Here is a 24,506-nt window from a genome sequence, read left to right on the forward strand (position 1 = left end):
AATTATTCATAACTTCCTAAAATATTTTTGACATAAAATTGGAACCTGAGCTAACTTCTCTACCACTACCTTAGCAGAAATTGTTCTCAAGGGAATGGCCTCTCGGAACCAAGTAGCCATATCCATGATAGCAAGTAGATATTGGTGTCTGGCTTTTGTTTTCGGTAAAGGTCCTACATAGTCTACCAAAACCCATAAATGGTTCCCCAATAACTGGTATGGGAATAAGAGGTGCCGGTTTTATTGCAGGTTGCCATTTTCCCACAATCTGGCACATATGGCAAGTTTTACAAAACTGCACCACGTCCTTGGAAAGTCCTGGCCAGTAAAAATGTTGACCTATATGTGATTGGGTCTTCCGGATCCCCACATGTCTCGCTGTAGTAATCTCGTGCTCTATCCTTAATAGTTCCCAGCGGTACCACTATCTGGTGAACAACCATCTGGTCTTCATCCATAGCTCTGTGAGGAGGTCTCCACTTCCTCATCAGAATCCCATTTTTAATTTAGTAGCCTTCCGGAACTCTCTTTGCGTCAACTTCTGTTTGACCTGATTGTGCCACTTTATTTAACTCTGGATTGGCTTGCTGAGCCTTGATCAGAGAAGACTTATTAAACATTTCCTTCAGATTATCCAAGTCCCCAAAGAAAGTTTCAGATATTCGACTATCTGACTGTGGCGCCAGTTTTACCTCCGACAATGGAACTTGTTTAGCCATTGCTCGGGTCACTGCACATGGAAGAAAAAATTCCTGGAACCTTTTCCTGCAACTCTTCTATCTCTTTAACTTCATTTGTTTTTTTCTGTGACTACTGGAGAAGCTACTATTTTCGCTCCGGCCAAATCATTCCCCAGGCGTAGGTCAACTCCATCTACTGGCAAACTATGGACAAATCCCACAGATACCGTTCCAGACATTAGGTCACATGCCAGCTGCATGCAATACAAAAAGTATGGATACATAGTCCCCGCCAATACCATTCACTAAAACCTCGCCATTCAATGCGCTCTCTGGTACAAAAGTTATGCCTTTCCCCATCAAAAGAGTTTGGATGGCTCCTGTATCCTGAAGTATAACTATAGGTTTACTTGCCTCACTTGAAGGATAAGGAGCTATTTTTCCTTTTAACAATAATTCCATAGAACTCTAGGTATCTTATTCACATCCCTGGACTCACAGTGGTTTTTGTATTTGGCCTTACAGCTTCAGTCAGTGCTACAGCCTGATCTGTCATACTTTTGGTCAGGGCGTCTTTCTCTTTAATGATTTTGTGTCCTCCAATACGTCCCATGGGTTTACCCCACAACTTCCAGCATTCTGCACAAAGGTGTCTCACCTTGTGACAATGGTAACACATAGGCTCCTGGACCTCACTTCCACCCTCAGCATCTTCCTTTGTGGCCTGAGGAGGAGATTCATGGCTGTTCCCAGTTGTTCCTGCTTGTCCCCGGCTACTTGCCTTCCTTTCACACTCCCACCTTCTAGCCTTCTTGGGTTTGTCGGGATGATAGACTAAGGGTTTGGGCTGATAAACAAGCTCATAATCATCAGCGATTTCTACTGACTATCTAGCCGTTGAAACCTTCTGGTTCTCTACAGGAGTGCTTACTAACGGAGGAAGTGAATTTTTAAATTCTTTCAGGCGAACTGGTTCTCATACATGGCCTCTACCTTTAGTGCCCATATCCAACAATCAAAATTAATTTGCTTTACCCTCTCAAATTCTATATATATCAGTCTGCCCAGACTGTCTCTGGAGGTTCCAAAATTTCTGCCAGTAAGCTTTAGGGACCAACTTATAAGCAGCAAAAATAGCCTTTTTTGTCATCCCATAATTTGCAGAAGCCTCCTCAGAAAGCATGGCATAAACTTCATGAGCTCTGCCCATCAGCCAGCTTTGCATAAGTAGTTTCCAGCTTTTCTTCGGTCACTTCACCTGTCTGGCTATCTTTTCAAAAGAAATGAAAAATGCCTCTACGTCCCTTTTCTCAAACTTAGGGAGGTCTTGTACAAATTTAATCAGCTGTCTACTGGGTCCTGGGCTGGAGTCAGATCTTTCCTCACCAGAACTTTCACTGGTGTCAAGACCACCCCTTTGTCTTAGTTCCATCTTTTTAACTTTGAATTCCATTCCTTCTCTTTCTCTTCTCTTTGAAATACTCTCTCTTTTTCCCTTCCCTCTTTCAAATTCATGCTTCTTTTTTGTCAATTCTCTTTCAAGCACAAGTTTTTTCAATTCCCTTGCCTTTTCTTTTTCCTGTTGAAGCTTAAGTTTTTCTATTTGCTGTTCCTGCTCAAGCTGCTTCATCTGTAACTGAATTTTAGCTAATTCAACTGTACTACCCTTGGGTTTGCCACCTTTTTCTTCCAACTTCAAATGGTGTGCTATTACTTCAATTATATCTGCTTTCTCAGCTCCTGGTTTTAACTCTAACACCAACAGGTCTGCCAAATCCTTTAGTTTAACCTTGGTGAAGTTTCTCAAATCACTCAGGGATACACCCTCCTTCCCCGGAAAGGCTGCAGCAACTGATAAAGACATTCTGGTAGAGTAAACTTTAATCTACTGCGCATGAAACCTGTTTTCAATTATTATTACCCCACTTACAATCGCACGTTGTCAGCATTGGGTTATCCCACAAAAAACCCTCAATTATATGTTACAACCGAGGTGGGACAGTGCACTGTTTTTCTACTTCCACTTCTCCACAGGTCACAACATAGATTTAATTTTTTTTTCCCAGATACTGTTACAGTCAATCATAGACTCTATTTTTATCCCAGAATAAAGTACACCAACCAAGTTTCTTTAATAAATAGCAAAAATATCAGTTTATTATAAAATAAGTCTTAACCAGTAACAAAGCACGCACGCACGCACGCACGCACACACACGCACGCACGCACGCACGCACACACACAGTCACTTCTTTGTAAACGTCTTTTCCTAAGTCAAAAAAAAAGCCCCGCTGGATAATTATCTGAAGACAGGTGCTTTCCAGTAAGGGTTTGTTTTTAGCGTTCCTTGATTCTTAATAACTGTTATTTACAAGCTCAGTCCAAAGACCTTCTGATGACCTCTTTTTAAAAAAACAGACACACAGTTCCAGCATCTATGGAATCTTTCTTCAGTTTTAAAACACAAGTCATCAAAAAATTTAACAAAAAAAAATGGAAACACTCATAACAACAGGCATGGTCAAGGTCTGCATAAATGCATTCAATTACCACAATTGGTGTTCCACAGAGTTAGCTATTCTATTCTTGGAAGAAGACACCCTTGCAATATTCTGCAACAACAACATACTCATACTTGAGCTTGACTGCTCCATTCTCTCTGGAATCATGCTGCGTGTGTGTGTGTGTGTGGAAGGCGTGGTAGTATGTCGCACATGATCTGTTGCCCTTGAAATTGTCATTTTCATCGATGACCCCCAGGGTACAGCATCTGCGTCCAGCTGAGCAGAGCTTGGAGAGAGCTGTGCCCTCTGATGCGGACTTTTCACTCCTGTCCCTGCCACCACAGTCTGCTGTTGTTTACTTGTGAAGTGTGAGTCACCAAGGTGAAAACCCAATTGTCTGTCTAACTGGACCCAATGAATTGTAAGGATCTGTGCTGGTACATGGTGCGCCCTCAGAACCTCTGAGGATTCATTGGCCAGGAGCTGCACAAACTGCTGCTGTACACGTGAAGGCTCTGGCCTTACAGAAAAGCATCAAATTGCATAAGGATCAGAGTAAGTTGCAATGGTGGCTGAATAGATAGAGAAGTGAGGAAGTGGATAAAAAGAGAACAATAGGCTGAATTTTGTGCCCACAGCGGGGCTCGCGGCGGCGGGCCAAAAAGTTGGGAAATCCCACCGCAGCCAGCTGCAGATCCCACCTCCCCCCCGCATGATTCTACACCGCCAGATCAATTAACTGCCTGGCGCCAGGATCCCGACTCCAAGAGCTGCCGGCCAGTCACATGGCAGGCAGCTCAGTGGTATCAGCAGCTCCACTGGGAGCGGTGGCCACTGCCTATACTACAAGAAGCCTTGGACCCAGGCCCAGCCCACTTCCAAGGGAAGTGAGATGGGGAGGGTGAGCGTTGAGTTGAGGGGAAGGGGTGTCCAGGGAGATGCAGGTTTTCCCAGTGGGGACACACTACGGGGCACAGATTGTCTATGGAGGACGGCCCTCCTCCAAGCTCACAGGGAGATCACCTTGCTTTAAGGGGTGACCTCCCCACGTGGCAGAGGCCCTCCCACCACTGGTTAAATCCCAGCAGCGTCAGGAAGAGACCCTCAAGTGGCCGTTATTCGGTCACTTTAGGGCTTCAGCTGGATTCTGGGTGGGAAGGCCGTCTTCAGCCTATCTGGCCCCCGAGAAAATTGCATTGCGAAGGGGAAGCAATGGGCCCTCCACTACCCCCATCTCCTGATGCAATTTCTGCCTCCGAACCAGTCTCGGGGGGGGCACATAAAATTTAGCCCAATGAGTGCACTTGTGTGATATGTGCATGTGAAGAGTAATGTGATGGAATAGATTTGGCAAGACAGAGTGAGGGAGATAATGCAAGCAACAGAATTCAGATGAATGTGCAACTGTACTCACATTTCCTGGCCTGGTTAGGTCATTAAAAGTGTTTCCTGCACTGATTTCAGGAGCTTGGCACAATGCTCAACCACATTCAGGGCTGGATTTTACCAGGCTTCTGCTTCGGGCTCCATGGCGGGGGAGGGTTGGGGGCCGGAAGATCGTTCCGGCAAAGGCCCGTCACGTAGTTCGACACCGGGAGGGCCAGGCCCGATCTTCCTGGCGACGGTGAGGCTCTGTGGCAGCTCCCCCTGCCGCTGGGCGACGGGACCCAGCTTTGCATATTGAACTGAGCACCGTGAATAAATTTAAATAAACTTACCTCCCATTTTATGGGCCCGCCGCGATCTTCAGTGCGGCAGCTGACACTCCCATGCCTTCACTTCCCTATCTGATGCGGGGTGGGGGGGGCGCGGAGTTAAGATTTTTAGTGCAGGGGGTGAACTGGGTTAAATAATCATCATGAATGTAAGGGACGGTAGGAAGGGGTGAACTGTGAACTTTGTACAGTTGAGGAGGGTAGGTCATATTTGTAAGATAAGTGTTTTGGGGGGGGAAGGGCTATTACTTCACTTTGTTATTGAGGGGGTGGGAAAGGGGCGTTAGAATTTTGTTTGCAACAGTTGGGGGGTGGGGGCGATGTCTCCTTAAAAATTTAAATCTACTGGCAGGGCTGGCTGCCCTTTAAAAATGGCACCAGTGCCTGCGCACAGGTAGCTGATGCATTGCTGGTGTCAGACAGCCTGACCCCTCCACATGATGGTGGGCAGGCCAACCCGGGTATTTAAATGAGCCGCCGCAATGGTGGCGTGTGGACCCCATTTTTTTCTCCTGCTGCCAAAAGTGGCGGCAGGCTCTTAAAATCCAGCCTTCAGTTACACCTTCTTTGTTGCAGCAGCTTTCTTTCTCATATTGCTGGGAAAAGCATATCTCTCTCTCCTACTCCCTACTGAATCCAGCAGTACATCATGTGATGCATTGTTAAATTGAGGCACAACCCGTGACTAGCCTGAATCCATCATGAAACTTCTCCCTCTCTTTGTGTCAACTCCAAACTCCTCTAAATTCCATCATGGATTGATCCTTACTCCAGTTGAGACTGCGTTATGCAGGTTCACAGATCACTGCTGTGTATTCGATGACAAACCCAGAAGTAATATTATGATTAGGTGGCTGTGTTAACATACCAACGACTGACACATTGAAAGTTCTTCTGGGTTTTAAACCGGACATCACATTATCACACTTTCCCCTCCTCAGTTATTATCGGAGGCAGAGAAAGTGAAAGGGTTGGATGATGTGGCGGATGTTGGGGAAGGATGAAGACTAGATAAGACATAAATTCAGTGGAACAGGGAATAAAGAAAAACTATTAGTCTGTCAAGGCAGCTGCTTGTGTATTTTGGGGTGGTGGTAGAAGTGGGCTGTGCAGGATTTTGGAAAAAGATTGGAGGTTGTAGGGGAAGATATGCAGAAGAGATGAATGCACGAGTAATCTAGGAAATCAAAGCTTGGTATTTAGCATTAGGGATATGATCCAGAGGAAGGCGTAAAAGATCCCATTATTTCATAGATGAGCAGGGGGGTTCTCCGCAGTGTCCCGACCAATAGTTATATCTCAACCAACATCATTAAAGCAGATTACCTGGTTATTATCACATTGCTGTTTGTGGGTCCTTGCTGAATGCAAATTGACTGCTACATTTTGTACATTACAAAAGTGACTACACTTCAAAAGTACTTCATTGACTGGAAAATGCTTTGGAAGGTTCTAAGGTTGTGAAGTCACCATATACAAGTCTTTTTTTTTTAAATGTCTACACCTTGCCTGCATCTGATGGTGCAAAAGAATAGCTTCAATTGTTCGAACCAAATGTCATGTTAAGAATACCAAAGTGATTCACAATATTGAGTAAGTTTGAATTTTATTAAGGGTCTGGCACTGGCTTCTGTTTTAAACTCTATACCACTTGTGTAGTTACTGAACCAAAGATGAAGTACTTGCACCTCATATGATAAACTCACTGGAGAACCCAAGATGACACATATTCACTATTTGCTTCCACACTAATCTACTACAATTATCACACTAGCAGAGGCTGGATTCAGATGCCCCTCTCTGCAGAAGAAAGAGTCTGTTGACACTGTCAGATGAAGCAGATGCATCCTGTTCACCAGAGTAGTATGAATAGGGACATGTTCTGCTGGAAAATTAGTAGGACACATTGTAGTTCTGTGTAGCAACATTGCAATGGTGGGGCAGGTAAAATAGCAAGTCACATCAAGCATATATCTGCACTAATACAAATTCAATAACTTTGGTTGATGATTCAGTTCACTGCTCAACCCAACAATCATTCTTTTTTTCCAATTATACTTTACATTAATGACATGAGTCTAGTTATTCTTGTTTTCTGGAAATGTGCATTCACTTTTTGATAGACTTGTATAAATTACACTATTAAAATGAAACTTCAGAGTATAATGGGTTTTTATAATAGCTATTGCAGAGTAATATTTTCCAGCAGTTACCTTTTTCATTATATATTTTCTAATCTGTCACAAAATATACGTGGAAAGGGACTGCTGTAAGGTAGAATTTCCAAGTACTAATTCTAGATTTCCTATGGTGACTAAGAGGAGAACATACTGGATTCAGAATGTGTTAGATATTAAGATATCAATTGTACCTACAATTCGAAAGGCAGATTATTTCCAATCTCATCCAAACTTTCAGTAAGGCACATCCTTAATAAAAGGGGGGAAATTTGTTGGATCCATCATTAGATCCCATGGGGTATTGTCATGCTCACGCAAGGAGAAATTATGAACTGTAGAATGAAGTTATAAAACAAACCCAAAAAGGGACACTTTTCCTGAAAAACAAGATGGACATGGGAGGTTAGGTGACCTCATCCTGTACTGACAATACAAATGGAAACTACAAGAGCCCTGAGTCAAACTTCATGTCTGGACCAGCCTTGGAGAAGGCATTAAAATGCAAATGGTCCATTCTGTGTTAAAAGCTACCTCTCTTCAACAAATTGGGTTAACAATGGCGTGGTGTCTCAAAATCTAAACTCATATGAATTGGTGTGAAAAAACTTCACTTTATCAAAATGGAATGAAGATGGGTGACAGAGAGACCCCATTGTCTAATAATGGCCCCAACATCCCATTGTCTAATAATGGCCCCAACATCAGACACCATTTATGAGAACATTAGTACTGAGAAACCATGGTCACATGACAGAAACCAGGCGTCTGATAAAAGCTTAATAAACGTATGGCTGCGTTTGCTGACAACGCAACCACTAGGTGGCACAGCACTTGCACATGCGCAAATGCAGCCTCATGCGCTGAAATGTCACGGTGATGTTTTTTGGAAGCTGCCAGTAGCAAAGATGGCGCTGCTCAATTTATCACAAAAACTAAAACAAATGAAACCAATAGGCGATCACCGCTTCCTCCCCGCTGCTCTGCATTGCTCCCCGCTCCATCCTGCTTCTGGTCCCCGCTCTTGCTCCCCGTAATAAATTTTATTGACGATTCTTTCTGGATACAAACCTGAATTTTAAACCAGTGAGCATTTTAAAAAGAGATTTCTAACATTTTGGAAGTTGGAACAGATTAATCCTGGGATCTAGTGTTCAGCATGATTATGTGTGCAATTCAACAGAATCCGTGGCCTCGCCACTTCTTCCCCCTCAGCCGCTCGCTCTCCATTCCCTTCCACTCGCAGTCTCCCTGCATATCTTGTCACTCTCTCTATTCTCTGCTTTCCCTGTGAGGGGAAGAAAGGCAGCGATCACGGACCAGAAGCAGGAGGGAGCTGAGTGGGGAGAAGTGACAAGGCTGGGAGTGACGAGCGACAAATGTCATTTTCGCTCGCATGCACGAATTATTCCTGGCAAGCCGGGTGTTAACACAGGCTGCATATGCAGCAAGAGTCTGTTCTGCACCAGTGCGAATCTGGGAGCGCTCTGATGATGTCGGTGGAGGGGCTGCGTTGTCAGGAGTCACATTGTAAAAGTATATGCTGTGCAGCCAAAGACTGACAGCCAGAGAGAGAAAGATCCCATCTGCTGCAGCAGCAGAAGGACCCTGCCTAAGAATACCATTTTTCAAACTACAAGTAGGCAGTGACTGGAAGTGGCATTGAGACTCCCTACCTGAGAAATTTTACTCAGTTTTCGGCATTGAACTGTGACTGCGATACAACAAAACAAGTCTGCAACAATGCAATCGCCCTCCTGAACATTTCCAAGTTTTGTCTTCAGTGAACTAGGAAAAAGAAAAAAAACAGGCCTGCACTATTTTGTTGTTACATCCTCACCTCTGGGGAAGAAAACATCAGACTTAATCTCTATCTTTTCTTGTGTGTGTGCGCATGTTTGTGTGTGTCTGCATGTGTGTGCGCAACTTGCGTGGGTGAAGTTACAAATACTTTGGGGTATTGTGTAAAAAACATTTATCTTTCTTTAAACCGATGAGAAAACCTGTCATTTGTCTGTTTGTTAACATTTAAATGCTCATGGGTTAAAACACATTCCCAATAAAAACACTGTCTTCAGTTAATTGAGAAGTGAAAAAGGGAAATCACCACATAGCATTTCCCACCCGTTTATAGCAGTATCTCCCAGCACTTGGTTAAGAAATGGCATTTTCAAAAGGTAGGAATTAAGTTGGCAACCTGCTCAATACTGATACCTGACATGGTGGTCCCTGAAGGAAAGGCAACAGTAAATAACTTAGGAGAGAGATAAGTTAAAAAAAAAGAAAGACTTACATTTATATCGTGCCTTTCACGACCTCAGGGTTTTAAAAAATTCTTTCACGGGATGCATCCCGAATTGCCTTCTTGAATTACTGCAGTCCATGTGGGGTAGGTACACCCATAGTGCTGTTAGGAAGGGAGTTCCAGGATTTTGACCCAGCGACAGTGAAGGAACGGTGATATAGCTCCAAATCAGGATGTTGTGTCTTGGAGGGGAACTTGCAGGTGGTGGTTTTCCCATGCATCTGCTGCCCTTGTCCTTTTAGGTGGTAGAGGTCATGGGTTTGGAAGGTGTTGTCGAAGGAGTCTTGGTGAGTTGCTGCAGTGCATCTTGTAGATGGTACACACTGCTGTCACTGTGCATCGGTGTTGGAGGGAGTGAATGTCGGAGGTGGTGGATGGGGTGTCAATCAAGCAGGCTGCTTTGTCCTGGATAGTGTAGAGCTTCATTAGTGTTGGAGCCGCACCCATCCAGGCAAGTGGAGAGTATTCCATCACAGTCCTGACTTGTGCCTTGTAGATGGTGGACATGCTTTGGGGAGTCAGGAGTCATGTTACTCGTCGCAGAAGTCTCAGCCTCTGACCTGCTCCTGTAGTCACAGTATTTAGACGGCTGGTCCAGTTCAGTTTCTGGTCAATGGTAACCCCCAGGATGTTGATAGTGGGGGATTCAGCAATGGTAATCCCATTGAATGTCAAGGGGGAAATGGTTGGATTCTCTCTTGTTGGAGATGGTCATTGCCTGGCACTTGTATGGCACGAATGTTACTTGCCACTTATCAGACAAAGCCTGGATGTTGTCCAGGTCTTGCTGCATATGGACACAGTCTGCTTCAGTATCTGAGTCATTGCGAATGGTGCTGAACATTGTGCAATCATCAGCGAACATCCCCACTTCTGACCTTATGATTGAAGGAAGGTCATTGATGAAACAGTTGAAAGATGGTTGGGTCTGCGACACTATCCTGAGGATCTCCTGCAGTGATGTCCTGAGACTGAGATGATTGACCTCCAACAACCACAACCATCTTCCTTTGTGCTAGGTATAACTCCAGCCAGTGGATAGTTTTCCCCCTGATTCCCATTGACTCCAGTTTTGCTTGGGCCATACTCGGTCAAATGCTTCCTTGATGTCAAGGGCACTTACTCTCACCTCACCTCTTGCTTCAGCTCTTTTGTCCATGTTTGGGCCAAGGCTTATTGAGGTCAGGAGCTCTGTGGCCCTGGTGAAACCCAAACTGAGCATCACTGAGCAGGTTATTGCTGAGGAAATGCTGCTTGATAGCACTGTCAACGACACCTTCCATCACTTTGATGATGGTTGAGTAGACTGATGGGGTGGCAATTGGCTGGGTTGGATTTGTCCTGCATTTTGTGGACAGGACATACTTGGGCAATTTTTCACATTTTCGGGTAGATTCTAGTGTTGTAGCTGTACTGGAACAGCTTGGCTAAGGGCGTGGCCAGTTCTGGAGCACAAGTCTTCAGTACTACTGCAGGAATGTTCCAAAGGTTTTTCCAAAGCACGTTATTGCCAACAAAGTACCCATGAAGTGTAGTCATTATTGTTATGTAGGAAACACAGCAGTTAATTTGCATACAAGCTCCCACTATAGCAATATGATAATGGCCAGATAATCTGTTTTTTGCTATGCTGATCAAAGAATAAGTATTGGTCAGGACACCAGGGATGACTCCCCTGCTCGGCTTTAAAATAGTGACATGGGCTCTTTTACATTTACAAAACAGGGCTGACAGGACCACAGTTTAACGTCTCATACAAAAGTCAAAAATTGTATCTATATGTTTTAGATCATTTCATTCAATGTTATACTGTAAACCAAGTAATGTAAAGCAGTACGAATCCAAACATAATTTGTGAAAATCATGTAATTTTTGCCTTATTAATATTGTGGGTTGGATGGTGGTGCAGTTATACAATAGCTAATGATCTCAGATCAATAGCTACATTATCTATTCACTGTACCTTATTTATACTGGCTAGTAGCAGACCATTGAGTTCAAGATAGAGCCCTGTGTATGCAACACGCCAAGCTGTTTGAGTTTAAATGTTTAAAGAGGAGTCTCCTTGCTGTTGGTACATTTAAATTTATAGTGTGTCTTGGATGCAAAACATATCCCTGATCGCTTTACATACCCAATTAGATACTAAGACTCCACATATCATCAAACCAAAGTGTGAGACTATCCCTTTCAAAGGATCCCACCTTCACTTATCTCATGAGTCAGGTAAGAACCCAATTATAGAATTAAACTGAAAATTTACTATCAATTTACAAACGAGAAACAGCTAAGTGCATTTCAGCACACTCTCATTCCTTTGTAAACAGCTTTTTTGAAGACAGTTTAAAGAAAAAAGGTTAATATTGGCTATAGAGGCAAGGGTGATTCACATTTCCAAGGTTAATATGTCATTATGGATCATAAATTCAACTTCAAGCGAACTATGAACTTACCTGAATAACTACAAAGATTAACAGCATTTATAAATAGTGGAAAATATCTGAACAAAAAGTATTTTCATAAAATTTGCTTGGAAAAGTTTAAATTCCACTCTTGAGATATATATTTTTATATTTAGTGAAAATATCCCAATACTTCATTACAATTTGTGATGGGAGAACATATCCATATGTACATATTTATATTAAAAATGAGTAATTAAAGAGTGGAATGAAACTAGAAACTTGCTCTCCTGAATTGTATTAATAAATGCGTTAATTCAATTCTTTTTAAAAAACGTAACCACATTTGCCGTTGTTGTAAACTGAAGTACAGATAAAGAATGAAGGAGATCTACTTATTAAATATGACTGACAAGGGGAAGCCCAACATGGCTAAGTGCTGCATTAAAGAATATGTACTTCCTGCAGATCTGACCGAGAGTGCTAAAGAAAGACTTTAAAACTTATCAATAATTCTTCCATCTAAAATTGTCAAGATACACGGAAAGTCACATTTCAGGAGCAGTTCACTTTGAAATCTTGGAACATGCTGTCAACAAGGTAAAGGAATTTAGGATACATATGAAGGTCAAGACCAACAGTTGCAATATCGATTTTGGTCTGGCAGCACCTTGTTTATATTGTGTTGGCTTACACTGTGACATGTAACTCTTAATTACACACATGTGCAGAACCTCTAATCCAGCCATTTAAGTTAAAAATCTTTTGAGACTGCAGGTGGGAAAGTCTGCACTTTCTAAATAGTTACAAGAACGGCAGATAATTTGAAAAAAGTGCCCAGGAGGTTTAAAGAATCCTGCAGTTTTTTTTAAACCAGGTTTCGTATCACACTGGACTGTGAAACACCTCTTGTGACAAACCCAAGCAATATGAGATTCACTCCTCCAGGGGTCTCACACAACGGGCTGAATTTTACTAGCCCTCCGCGTCATGGTGAGGGGGCCTGGAAAATTCTGACAAAGAGGCCCCCCTGATGTTGAGAAGGCCCTGACGCATTTTACCAGCGAGGCCTCGGTGTGGCTCCACCCCCCCAACACTGAGTGGCAGGGCCTTTATTTGCCTAACAAAATGTATGCTAATACATGTTAATTAACTTACCTGGACTAGGCGGCCGTCCCCTGCCAATATTCCGGCTGGTGGCCAGAAGTCCCGTGTCTTCCGATCCCCGTTTGGGGATTCAAGGCGAGACATTGGTGGGGAGGGGTAAGAGTTTAATTTTCAGGTCGGGAGAGGAGGCAACAGAGGAAACTTAATCCATTGGCTGAGGGGATGGCGGGAAGGGGTTGAAGGGTAAAGATTATAAAGTTTGAGGGTGAAAGGTTGGGACTAGCGAAAATGTTTTTTTGGGGTGGGGGGTGGGGAGGAAGGAAATAAATGTATTGGGTTTACGATTGAGGGGTGGAAAAGGGGCTTTGATCTGTACTGTAATGTTTTTATATAAATTAAAGGTAATGGTCACTTCAAAAATTAAAATTGCAGGTAAGGGCTTGCAGCCCTTTAAAAACTGCGCCGGTGCCTCCGCGGTGGCGCCAGACGCCATTGCCGAGTATGGAGTTACCGCCTCCTCTATGTCATCAGAGGCAGCCGTTCTGCGCCTTCCATTTAAATGAGCCCCACACAAAATATCGTGGGGGCTCAGTGACAGCCTGATCCGTACGGGCAGAATGCCGAGATCAGAGAACCACCACAATTTGCAGTGCGCTCGTAAAATTCAGTGCAACACTTCACTCTGGAGTCAGATCAGGCCAACTCAAGATCGATACCTGTCATGAGACAAGTTAGTTTTACCCTACTAATGATGTGCTGCTGTATAAGTAATCCTGCTCAATTTAGCATCACTCAAAAATGGGAATTGCTTCACAGGAACCAATATTTCAGCATAACTGTCTGCTTAATTATAGATAGAGATCAAATTGATTTAATTTTTCAACATACCAAAGCAGTATTGAGAAAAACACAATACAGAGAAAGGGGTTGTCTGTTATTAGGTATTTTCAACTGTTGTGACTTAGGAAATGTTGAGTTGAGTTGTTAAAATTAAAAAAGAATGTTACTGTTAAATACATACAGAACATAGAGCTGGAAAATAACTTGGAGTAAATTGCTTTGAAAATCTTCAATCCTGGAAGGAAAATTTGAACGGATTGCCATTACTCTTCTAGTAGTAGGTTGCAGAGTAAGTTGGAAGAGATCTCAGAGCAGTTTGGCAGGCTGCATAAAAATGGTACATAATACTGGGGTAAATAAGGAGTCAGATGATGCTATAGATTTAAAGTGGGGGAGAGAAGAAAGAAAAAAGAAAAATGTCTATATCTTAATATTGGCTATCCTATTGGAAGCTACTCATATTTGGAAAAAATAGCATAAGAATGAATCATAAAATAAAATGTGGGTTCATGAGAATTCAACTTGGATCACTACAAGAATCAACTGTGCTTGGATTAGATAACCCAACGGTTCATATAGAATTTCCATTTTTAAAGTTTATTGCAACTGTTCCAAGTTATAACCCAATTACATGTTATTGAAGTAATGCACAGTATATAAAGGTTCAGTGTACAAGATATAAAGATACAAAAATGATGAAAGTGAGTCATACATAGTGGCTCATGCATGGAATATAACTGAGGCAAGTGTTTCCAAGATTATTTGTGTTACTGGATCTCGTTGAAGAAGTTAATGCCCAATTATTAGTTTCCAGCTCCAAGTTATATATGTGTTTGACACTGATGTGATGTGGAGTGGTTTATGGGTGACTCTTGTGAATGGTTTTGAATTTTCCCACTGCGAAAGCTTATAGCATCAACATCAATTGGATCTTTTGGTTCTCAATTTTTGACACAATAATGGCACTTAGTGGTAACAGAATAATTTATATATAAAACATACTTGAGCAGTTAACAAGGAGTGGAACTAGATGGAATAGGCATTTGTTTAGATTACCCTATATCAATACCCAACCATGTGAATAAATGACTGGAGACTCGATTTTCTTTGAAAAAGTACATCTAGATTTTTTTGTTAACATTGTTATAACCAAGTGAGAAGGGGTCTAGGGTTCTCTCTCAGCCTTTGCTTAGTTTAACTGTAACAGGGTTTAATTTTAGAAACACTGTTTTTTTAGTTACCCCTTCAGTGCATCCTTGTTCACTGCTCCAATTGTGAGGCAAATAAATCAGACAGGTTTCCTTAGATTTAAACAAGAAAGGTAGAAGTTTATTAACTTAAACTCTAATCCGGTTAACGACCTCGAATATGCAACAGGACCACACCAGCATTCATACGCGATAAACACACACACAGATAAAGTCAGAAAAAGTAGAAAAGAATAAAGGGGAAAAGTTTGGGAGAACAGATGGGTTTCTATGTACTGTCCTTTCAGTTTGATGTGGGGTCTTTGATTGCCGTTAAGTCCTGCAATTCATTGGGGTCCAGTGCACGCTTCAACTTGTTTCGATGCCAGAGTCTTTTCTCTCTTGAGGTTTATGTGTCTTCCGTGGGTCCGGTGGTTTGGGAGAAAGCAAGAGAGAGAGACAGCCAGGAGAGAGGCTTCCTTGTTCCAGTTTCAGTTGCAAACTGCCTTCTATTCCTTTCTGTGTGGCACAATTCAAAAAACCCCAGGTTGCCCAGCAGGTCAGTCATGTGACTAGCTCCTTATTTGGAACAGTCTCGCCTGCGAGGTTTGTGGATTGTATTATCTTAGCAGTCCCTGGAATGCGCTTCCTTACACCTTCAATGTCTCGTGATCAAAATCCATTTGGGTAATTGGAGCAGGAAATAGTCCTTTGTCTCCACAAGCAGCATCTCTAAGAATGCAAATGTCCTTCCAGCCCAAATGTCTGGTTATCTCTTTAACAAGTCATTTCTTCACTCCAGCAACAGTTTAAAATGAATGTTCATGTGACAAAATTAATATGTTTCATTCTTGGCAGGTGGGGGTCTGCTTGACAACATCAAGCAGAGATACAGGATAAAGATCTCCATTAGTTATTTAACATGGATTTGAGGGGAAAACCTATCACTAAATCAATACAGAACATTGTCCCCAGGATTATGCCCACACCACCCATTTTGCACACTATTGAAAATGAGAGTTTAAAATATTAGTAATCATTTTTGTAACTAAACTAAAAGGTTCAAAAGAAAACAATATTCCAGGAGTGATTCACCTTGAAATTTTAGAATTTAGACGTTCATTGTGGCAAATAAACTTGACAAGTTCTTCAATCAAAAAATGGAGAGAGTTGATGAAGGTGCTGCAGTTGATATTGTCCATATGGACTTTGAGAAGGCAACTGATAAAGTGCCACATAATCGACTTCTTAGCAAAATTGAAACCCATGAGATTAAAGGGGATACAATATTAACTAAGACAGAAAGCAGATAGTAGCGGTGAATGGTTATCTATCAGACTGGAGGAAAGTATACAGTAGTGACCCCCAACTGTCAGTATTGGGACCACTGTTCTTTGTTATACATCACTGACCTGGAATTGGGTGTAGGTCAAAGTTGGCAGATGACATGAAACTTGAAAATCTAGTAAACAAGCTTACAAATAAAAATATATAATAGAACTGAAAATAATAATTTTAAGTAAAATTTCCGATGACAAAAAGATTTCTGTAATGCTTCCCTCAGTTACATGCCTAATTGCAATGTGTAGCATTCTGCATTGAATGTAAACATAGCAGGATTATCAAAAGTAGATGCAAGTGTGTTGGCATATCAAATGGAACTGCCAGGAGAATTTCCAGACTCCTCCCACTGAACTGACTCTCAGCTGAGGCAAACTGTGCAGAATGACCACTAAATGTCACATTAAAAACAGTTTTGCAGTGTCATCCATCATTCTTTCAATCAGTCATTTCATGTGTGCTGATTACAATCAGTAGTGATACCAGCATTAGTCTGCAAAATAGCTGTTTCTTTACTGTTAGAGACTGGGTGCAAGATGATATAGGACATAACAAGACATGTTCAATTTTCAGCCATCAGATAATGTGATTTGCATTTTATTACTCCCCACGTTTTTATCACAATATCATACTTTGCTACAAATATGCACATTTTCAATTTATAAAAAAACACTATTTCCCTACATACACAGTCCAAAGATTTTCTTTGATCAATCATTAAAGCTTCACAGTCAAATCAAACAGAACAGTTCTAATATAGACCTCAGTCTAGTAAAGTTAGTACAGTTTCTAAGTCTCATAATTACATGTTACAGAACAGTTTCCAGATTCACATACCACAGGCAAAAGAGGGAAAAAAACAACAAAAATGGCAGCAAGCCTCTCACATTGGGATAATATAATTGAAGTAAGAAATATCGATACATGCTGCTTTTTTAATATAAGGTATAATAACTTGCATTTCTATACCATTCAGCTCACAGCACTTTACAGAATGTTAATAGGCACTGAATGCCAAGTTGGGTAGAGGCAAGGGAGTAGAGATGGTCAAGCAAAGGGCAAAAAGATGATCAAAGAGGGACAGCTTAAAGTGAAGTTTTTGAAGCTAGGGAAGTGAAAAGGTTGAGTTGTCGAGGGAGGAAAGTCTAGAAATTGGGGTGTCAAGATGGCTGAAGTAGCCTTCCTGATGGTAGAGAAGAGGGAGGGAATAATGACAAGTAGACTGGTGCTGAAAAACCAGTGACTGTACTTAGTGTCAAAGGAGATCACAGAGGTATTGGAGATGAGGCTGCTTTAGGAGTTGAAGGAGATGACAAAAATACTAAGAAGTACACTCCCTGGAATATGGGTGCTTGGCAAAGATAGCGGTTTGCCAGAGGGTGAACAATTATATATTAATAAGTTAATAATGGAGCTATGTGACAACTTGCATTTATATAGTGCTTTTAATGTAGTAAACTGTCCCAAGGTGTGTCACAGGAATATTATCAACTAAACTTTGGCACTGAGCCACATACAGAGATATTAGGAGAGGTGATCAAAATCTTGGTGAAACAGCTAGGTCTTAAGGTACATCTTAAAGGAGGAGAGAGAGGTAAGGAGGTAGAGTGTTAGGGAGGCAGAGAGGTTTTGGTGTGGGGGGGGGGGGGGGTGGGTGGCAGTGGGGCGGTGGGGGGGGGGGGGGGGTGGTGAATTCCAGAGCTTAGCACCTAGACTGCTGAAGATACAATGGAATGATGAAAATCATAGATGCACAAGTGGCTGTGATGGAATATGGGTATAATAGGCTTAATAAGGTAACATTTAGGTATCCTGTGTGACATCAGTAAGAGGTAGCAATAAACTTAATTAGTTTATGGGGTTGTTGATGCAGACAAATCGGCTCCAAAGGTTGCTTTAAATGCCTGAACAAGACAGCCTGGCTGGAGATGGCAGAGGAGGTGAGTAGCCGTGGGACCATCTGGCATCAAAGGGTCCAACGCCAAGAGGATGAACGAGCACTCCCCCAGCCAGCCGGGGCCCTCTAGGCCTCATGCGCACAGGGGATGACTGCCAAAGTCATCCACAGCCAAAGGGCAATCAGATCAGGAGCCTTCATCCAGTCAGGCTGCTAGCACGGATGTTGCACCGAGAAGGGGCACTCACAAGTGTTTACAGAGAACACACTGACACAAATGAGAATGCATGGGTGTCACAGAAATGTAAATGCGTCTTTCACTAAATGTTCCTCACCAACATGAGTGTCCTTTTCTCTGTGTGAATGATGTGTGCCAACATGTAGCACACATGTATGCAATAACATCATTGCCATGCCATCATTACTCATGAGTGTCTCCACGGATGCAGTGACATGGACATTGGCTCAGTCAGCTGCTGTCTCTAATAGTTTACACAGGGATGCTGCAGATGTGGACTGGTGCACAGCAGGTGAGCAAGGGTGATGTGTGGCTTGCAGAGCTCATGTCGGTTCATATGAAGCAGGCAGCCTCTATCTGATAAGCCACTGCCATGCATCCCTAGCTCACTGCTAGCCCTGTGCGCAGACCCTGGGTGCCATCTGCCCTCTCATATGTCTTTCATGTTGTAGGTCCTCAGCGTCCTCATAGTCTGAACAAGAGGTCAAGTAAACACAATTATAAACATTTTGACCAGATAAAGGCTCACAACTTCAAAAAACAGCAAAGGGTTTCCAGTAAAGCATTAAGTGGAGAGTTAGTTCATGATACTATCAAATATGGATTTTAAAAGGAACACAGGAAGGTCACATCTAAATGCAGAAGTCAGGTGACACTTCAGAAATAGTATAAAAATGAGAGGTTTTGAAAGCAAAGTTTAGCAGTGTTGTATCCTCAAACAAAACTTCTCATCCCATGCCTTATTCGGAGGATTTAAGGTAAAAGTTTACTATAAATTTTGATGGATATTCTGGATATTCTAAGATAATTTTGCTGTAACATTAGCAAGGTTAAACTTTTGGATTCTATGTTAGAAATGAGAATATGTGTACATCTCTCAGTAATATTTGATATTGTGATATACTTATCCACTTAAGAAGTTTATTGCATGTTAAAGTCTTTAATATTTAAAAGTTAATAAATCGTCTCATGTAGCATTCTGTATACAGCTACAAAGAACACCCTCTTTGTGTCTCTTTAAGTGGAGAGATACGTATTGAAGAGAGTTCCCAGAGCCTTACAATATCTGGGATAGAGTCATAGAGTTATACAGCACAGAAACAGGCCCTTCGGCCCATCGTGTCTGTGCTGGCCATCAAGCACCTAACTATTCTAATTCCATTTTCCAGCACTTGGCCCATAGCCTTGTATGTTATGGTGTTTCAAGTGCTCATCTAAATACTTCTTAAATGTTGTGAGGGTTCCTGCCTCTACCAGCACTTCAGGCAGTGCGTTCCAGGGATATTTATGGCTTAGCCATAACTATTAAAAATAGACTATCCGAAATATGGTAATATTCTCTGTTGATTTTCTTCCTTTGAAGGAAGCAAGCACAATTCTTTTTACCCAAATAAGTGTCTATAAGAATTTGTCTGGTTTGAACTTGATTAGCGGAGATTCATAGGGATGCAGTCCTGATTTGGTTTAGTCCATATAATGGGTTAAAGTCATAACTTCAGGGCCAGAATTGGAGGTGCACAGAGATCTCAGGGGGCTGCAAAGCTGGAAGAGATGACAGAAATAGGGAGGGGCGAGATCACAGAGAGATTTGAAACAGAGCGCCAAGGTAGGCTAGCGAGCACGGGGCGGATGATGAGTGAACCAAATTATTGACTATTTTGCTTGTATTAACATAATATGACAGTTATAATAGCAGCATAACAATCCCAGCACCCCACAGGTAAGGTGACACCAAAGCTTGAGAGAAAGCGCACATTGAAATATTCTGCTATCGCAAGTCTGCCAACAGAAGGGATCTGACTAATGCTGATAAGTTGATTGCCCAGAGTTCATTTGGTTTGTGTCATTTCTAGCAGTTGAGATTCTCAGTGTTTCCAAGCGTCTCCTCTAAAGCTGTAAATGTGTACAGGTTCTGTATCAATCGGTATACACTGGAGAGAGCCAACTGTGCAACAGCCCCGACAAACAAATTTCTCTGCAGCACCTGTGGAAGAGGCTGCCACTCCAGAATTGGCCTTTATAGCCACTCCAGGCGCTGCTTCACAAACCACTGACCACCTCCAGGTGTGTATCCATTGTCTCTCGAGATAAGGAGGCCCAAAAGAACACTGGCATTACACTAGAAAATTAATAGCACTCCAATTCCAGCACTAAATCAGCAGTATAACAGCATGCAATACTTCAAATACTGTGCAGTCAGAAAAAGTTATATGAACTATTGAACTTTCTCTGGCTGTGTTTTGTACATCTTCATAAGTAAGTGGATGACTGCACAAAAGCATTTTAAGGACAACCTATTGGAAGAGAGTCCTTGAGTACGTCAGGTATTGCAGCATGTTCCTGACTGTGACAGAGGGCTTTTTGTTAACGCAGCAGGAAAAGACTCAAGCTTTTTTTTTCACACTGTTAGAACTGTTCTTCCTCCAGCAGCTTTGTATTTAGTATCAGATGAGGTTCCTCGAATAATAAAATGTTAAAATATAAAAGAATTTTGAAGTCCTTTCTTTATAATTTGCTCCCCAATTTAAAAAACAAGACATTGACCAGCTATTTCAGCTTTCCAAAATTGTTCTAAAAATGCATAATAAATCTTTGATGTTGAAAACTGTTGCTCTTAAAAAGTATCAACCATTTCAAAAATCAGAAAACATAACAGCTTGTTTTAAAAATCAGTCTCAGCTTTGTTGTAATTGATTCAGTCTTCTGATAATAACAAAAAGCTCAGGTAAGCATGCTTAATTGATCAATATAAAAGCAGTTTCAGTGATTTCTAATATGCAGTTGTACAATATTGTTGAAGCACCATACAATTTTCCAGCATAATTGTTAGGTGTCAACACTGATTGCAATTGCAATTTGTACGAACAAGCCACTAAAATGTATTTTATTTAGCAGCACACTGTGCAAAATTGTTCATAGCTAGAGGTACATGCAAGGGTGCATTAATCTGCCATCCCTGCGTGGCAGTTTTGCTTCACACCAGTACTGGAATTAAAGCCTAGAATCCGTAGTCAGGGCCCAATCTGACAACAGATTAAAGTGGAGTGAGACTCCCTGGAAGGAGGGAATCTCAATGCACTTTGCTTCAAAGTCAGCTTGGATCTTGATATACAACTTACATCAAACAGGAAACTGCTTTGCACCGGCACTAAACCAGTTTGTGGCATAATCATTTACTTATTTATTCACCCTATTTGCATACCAATTTAATGAATGACCACATTCTATCTGTAGTTAAATTCCCCAGTCCCTCAGCTATTTAGCCAAAGTAAATATCATATACATATTCAAATGTGAACCACTATAAAATTGGCTGAGACTGCTGTCCAATCACAGTGAAAGATAGAGCCAGGATTACAGAGATTCAAGGTGGAACTCATTAATGGCACTGAGCTAAGGGCAATGCAGTGCAGTGCTCATCACATTATATCTGGGGGAATATGTCTGCCCTTGATCACTCTATAGCGGTACACTGTAAACATTTTGCACATTATAGCGAATCTGTATTTTATTAAGCTTCAACAGCAGTAATGAATTATTCCACACCAATATTTAGGTGTGAAACAGCTTATTTCTTGTCCAATTTTATAATAGTCAAGAGGCAAGTACATTTTGCTATACTGCATCATCCAATGCTCAGAACCACACCAAAAATAGATGTAATAAAAGAATGTTAGAAATAATTAATTTGGATCCAAATATGGAAGACCTAGTCAGGTCCTCTTTAGAGCCACTGTCAATCAGAGCCTGAAAACACAACTTTTTTCTCTTCCTAATGAAGGAGGAGAAATACTAAAGTGACAGCAGAGGGTACTAATTTATTAAGAATGCAGCCAGTGTCTATATCCAATGGATTACAGAATTTTCATGCTCCTTCATTTTAATAGTGATCTCTCACCAGGCTTTCAAAGACATTTTCAAATCTGATTCAATTATATATTTATATGACATTCAGATCTTTCACAATTTTATGTTTCGTCTATTGCTTCTGGTCTGGCAGTTATGTTCATGAAGTTAACTACATTTCCTTCCCATTATCTTCTTTCAAGTAATACACTGAAAAAGTAATACACTCAACAAACTTTATTCACAGATCTATATAATAACAATCTTTAACTGATCAGGTTTCATTTCATATACTTAAACAAGGATCCATATAAAACATTGAAAGTATGTTAGGTTTGCAATGAACTAAACTGTGTAGTTTGGTTTAATTTGATCCAACCCAATTAAACTTATAATTGGAACCAATCCTTAAAAATGTCCACCTTCCATCTCAAATGGAGAAAACTAGAAGCTGATTAGCTGGTTGCATTGATGCCGGATTCGGGGAAGTCCATGAACAACACATATTATTCTCAACAGATAAAGTAATCAAAGAGTTTACAACAAGTAGCTGTGAGCCTTTATAAAAGTTTGGAGAGAAGATGATTATCTCCTCTACAAACTCCAGTATTCACAGAATTCTGAGTCTTAATACCCATACAACTACCACGAATGTGACAGAGGTTAGATCTGTAATGTACTGTAAAACTTTGAAGTGTAGCCTCTTCCAGTACTTTATTTTACTCAAGATTCACTACCCTTCATACTCTGGCTCCTGTTTGTCCTCCCCTCAGTCATTGGCAGCAGCCCAATAACAAATATTTTCTACACCACAACTGTTATGATCATGATCTATCCCTACAATGCTCCTAAATCAAAGAAGTGCCAATGAAATTGAAATTCTTGAAAGATTTTCCCAATTTTAGTGATAAATAGAAAATTCTCTAAATAATTTTTGTTTCTTAAGAGGATCAGAGTTGAGTATTTGAAACAAACTTCATTTCAGGTTATTTTCATGTTTGTCCAGGCCATCTTGAAGTTTTTGTGCAGATTATTCATACTTATTCCTATTATGCACCATATACCACAGAAGTCAGAAAGGCAAGAGCAAAAAATTCAACCAATTGTTAACTTTCCGCTCATTTAATAAATTGACAATATCAAAATTATTGAAATTATGATTTATTAAACACATGATTAAGTCTTAGCAGCATTATTCTACACACATACATAGTCTAGTTTCAGTTTAATTAAACAATGCAGCAAAGAATTGATCTAAGGATCTCTAAATTCCAGTCTGATTTGTAACGTTAGTAAGATTCAGAATGCAATATTTCATTCAGAGGCAGGCAGAATACACCAGGAAACTACTTACTTTTTAAAACTGCAGAAGTAATACAAAGCTAGTTTTGCAGCTTCATCCAACCTGAAAAGCTACAACTATGTAGAAAAATACTCTGACGATGTAATGTTAGCACAGACTTTTATAAAATCAGAATTTATATGTTGAGAGAAACACTGCAGTACAATTTCCTTTCTCCTTTTCAAGCATGATAGTTTGGTTTCTCATGTATTCATTCATCTCAATTTGTTACAAAGGCTTCAAACTCTTACCTAATTATATTCAAACACAAGGCGAACTGCAGTTTTATATAATACTGGGAAACCTCTGGCTGCAGTGCAGCGTGGGCTGAGGCAGCAGCAGCCTGACAATGATGCATGCAATTGAGAGAGGTACTTTCAATCATCTATTGCAGCTAGGCAGCCTTACCTTAGCTTGTGCTCCTTACAGGGAAGTTCTCGTCAATAGGATTTTCAGGACAGTCTCTCAGACAGAGCAGGGAAAAGAAAACTGCTTCCTAAAGACTTAAGACAACTTTACCCTTTTCAAATGAGCATTGACCCACAACATAAGAAAAGGAAGCAGAAAACGAAAGAGAGAGAGGAAGAGAGAAGTGCTGAAATGTTTAGGTCAGCATCATAGTAAAAGCACTGCAGTTTCCCAGAAATCCCTCTAGTGATACATTGCTGTATTTCACAGTGCTGGCAGCCAATTGGCTGCTGTGTTGTTCAGTAATGTTGAATCTCAGCATTAATTGGGGATGGTCCCTTTTGTGGTGCACTCTCCACCCCCGCATCAAGTATTGCTGGATCAGCACAATGAGGGAAAATCAAATACAACTGAACTGACAGCAGACACCAGCACTAGCATACGGTATAAGGAGTCTACATTTCAGTGGTAATGTTCTATGCGTAAATGATTCAGCCAGGCACACAAACAGAACAGA

The 24,506-nt window shown here is 41.2% G+C and overlaps 1 protein-coding gene across 3 annotated transcripts in view; it reads right to left on the reverse strand.

Moving 5' to 3' along the window:
- Nucleotides 1–24,094, reverse strand: part of LOC137383840 (synaptotagmin-B) — a 691,314-nt gene extending 667,220 nt beyond the window's left edge. For all 3 annotated transcript variants that reach the window (XM_068057126.1, XM_068057125.1, XM_068057129.1), the window contains exon 1: nt 23,990–24,094. The gene's annotated coding sequence lies outside the window, so the exon portion shown is untranslated. The remainder of the gene's footprint in view (nt 1–23,989) is intronic.
- Nucleotides 24,095–24,506: the final 412 nt, after the last annotated feature.

Source organism: Heterodontus francisci, chromosome 25 (assembly GCF_036365525.1).
Source record: "Heterodontus francisci isolate sHetFra1 chromosome 25, sHetFra1.hap1, whole genome shotgun sequence".
Lineage (NCBI taxonomy): Eukaryota > Metazoa > Chordata > Chondrichthyes > Heterodontiformes > Heterodontidae > Heterodontus > Heterodontus francisci.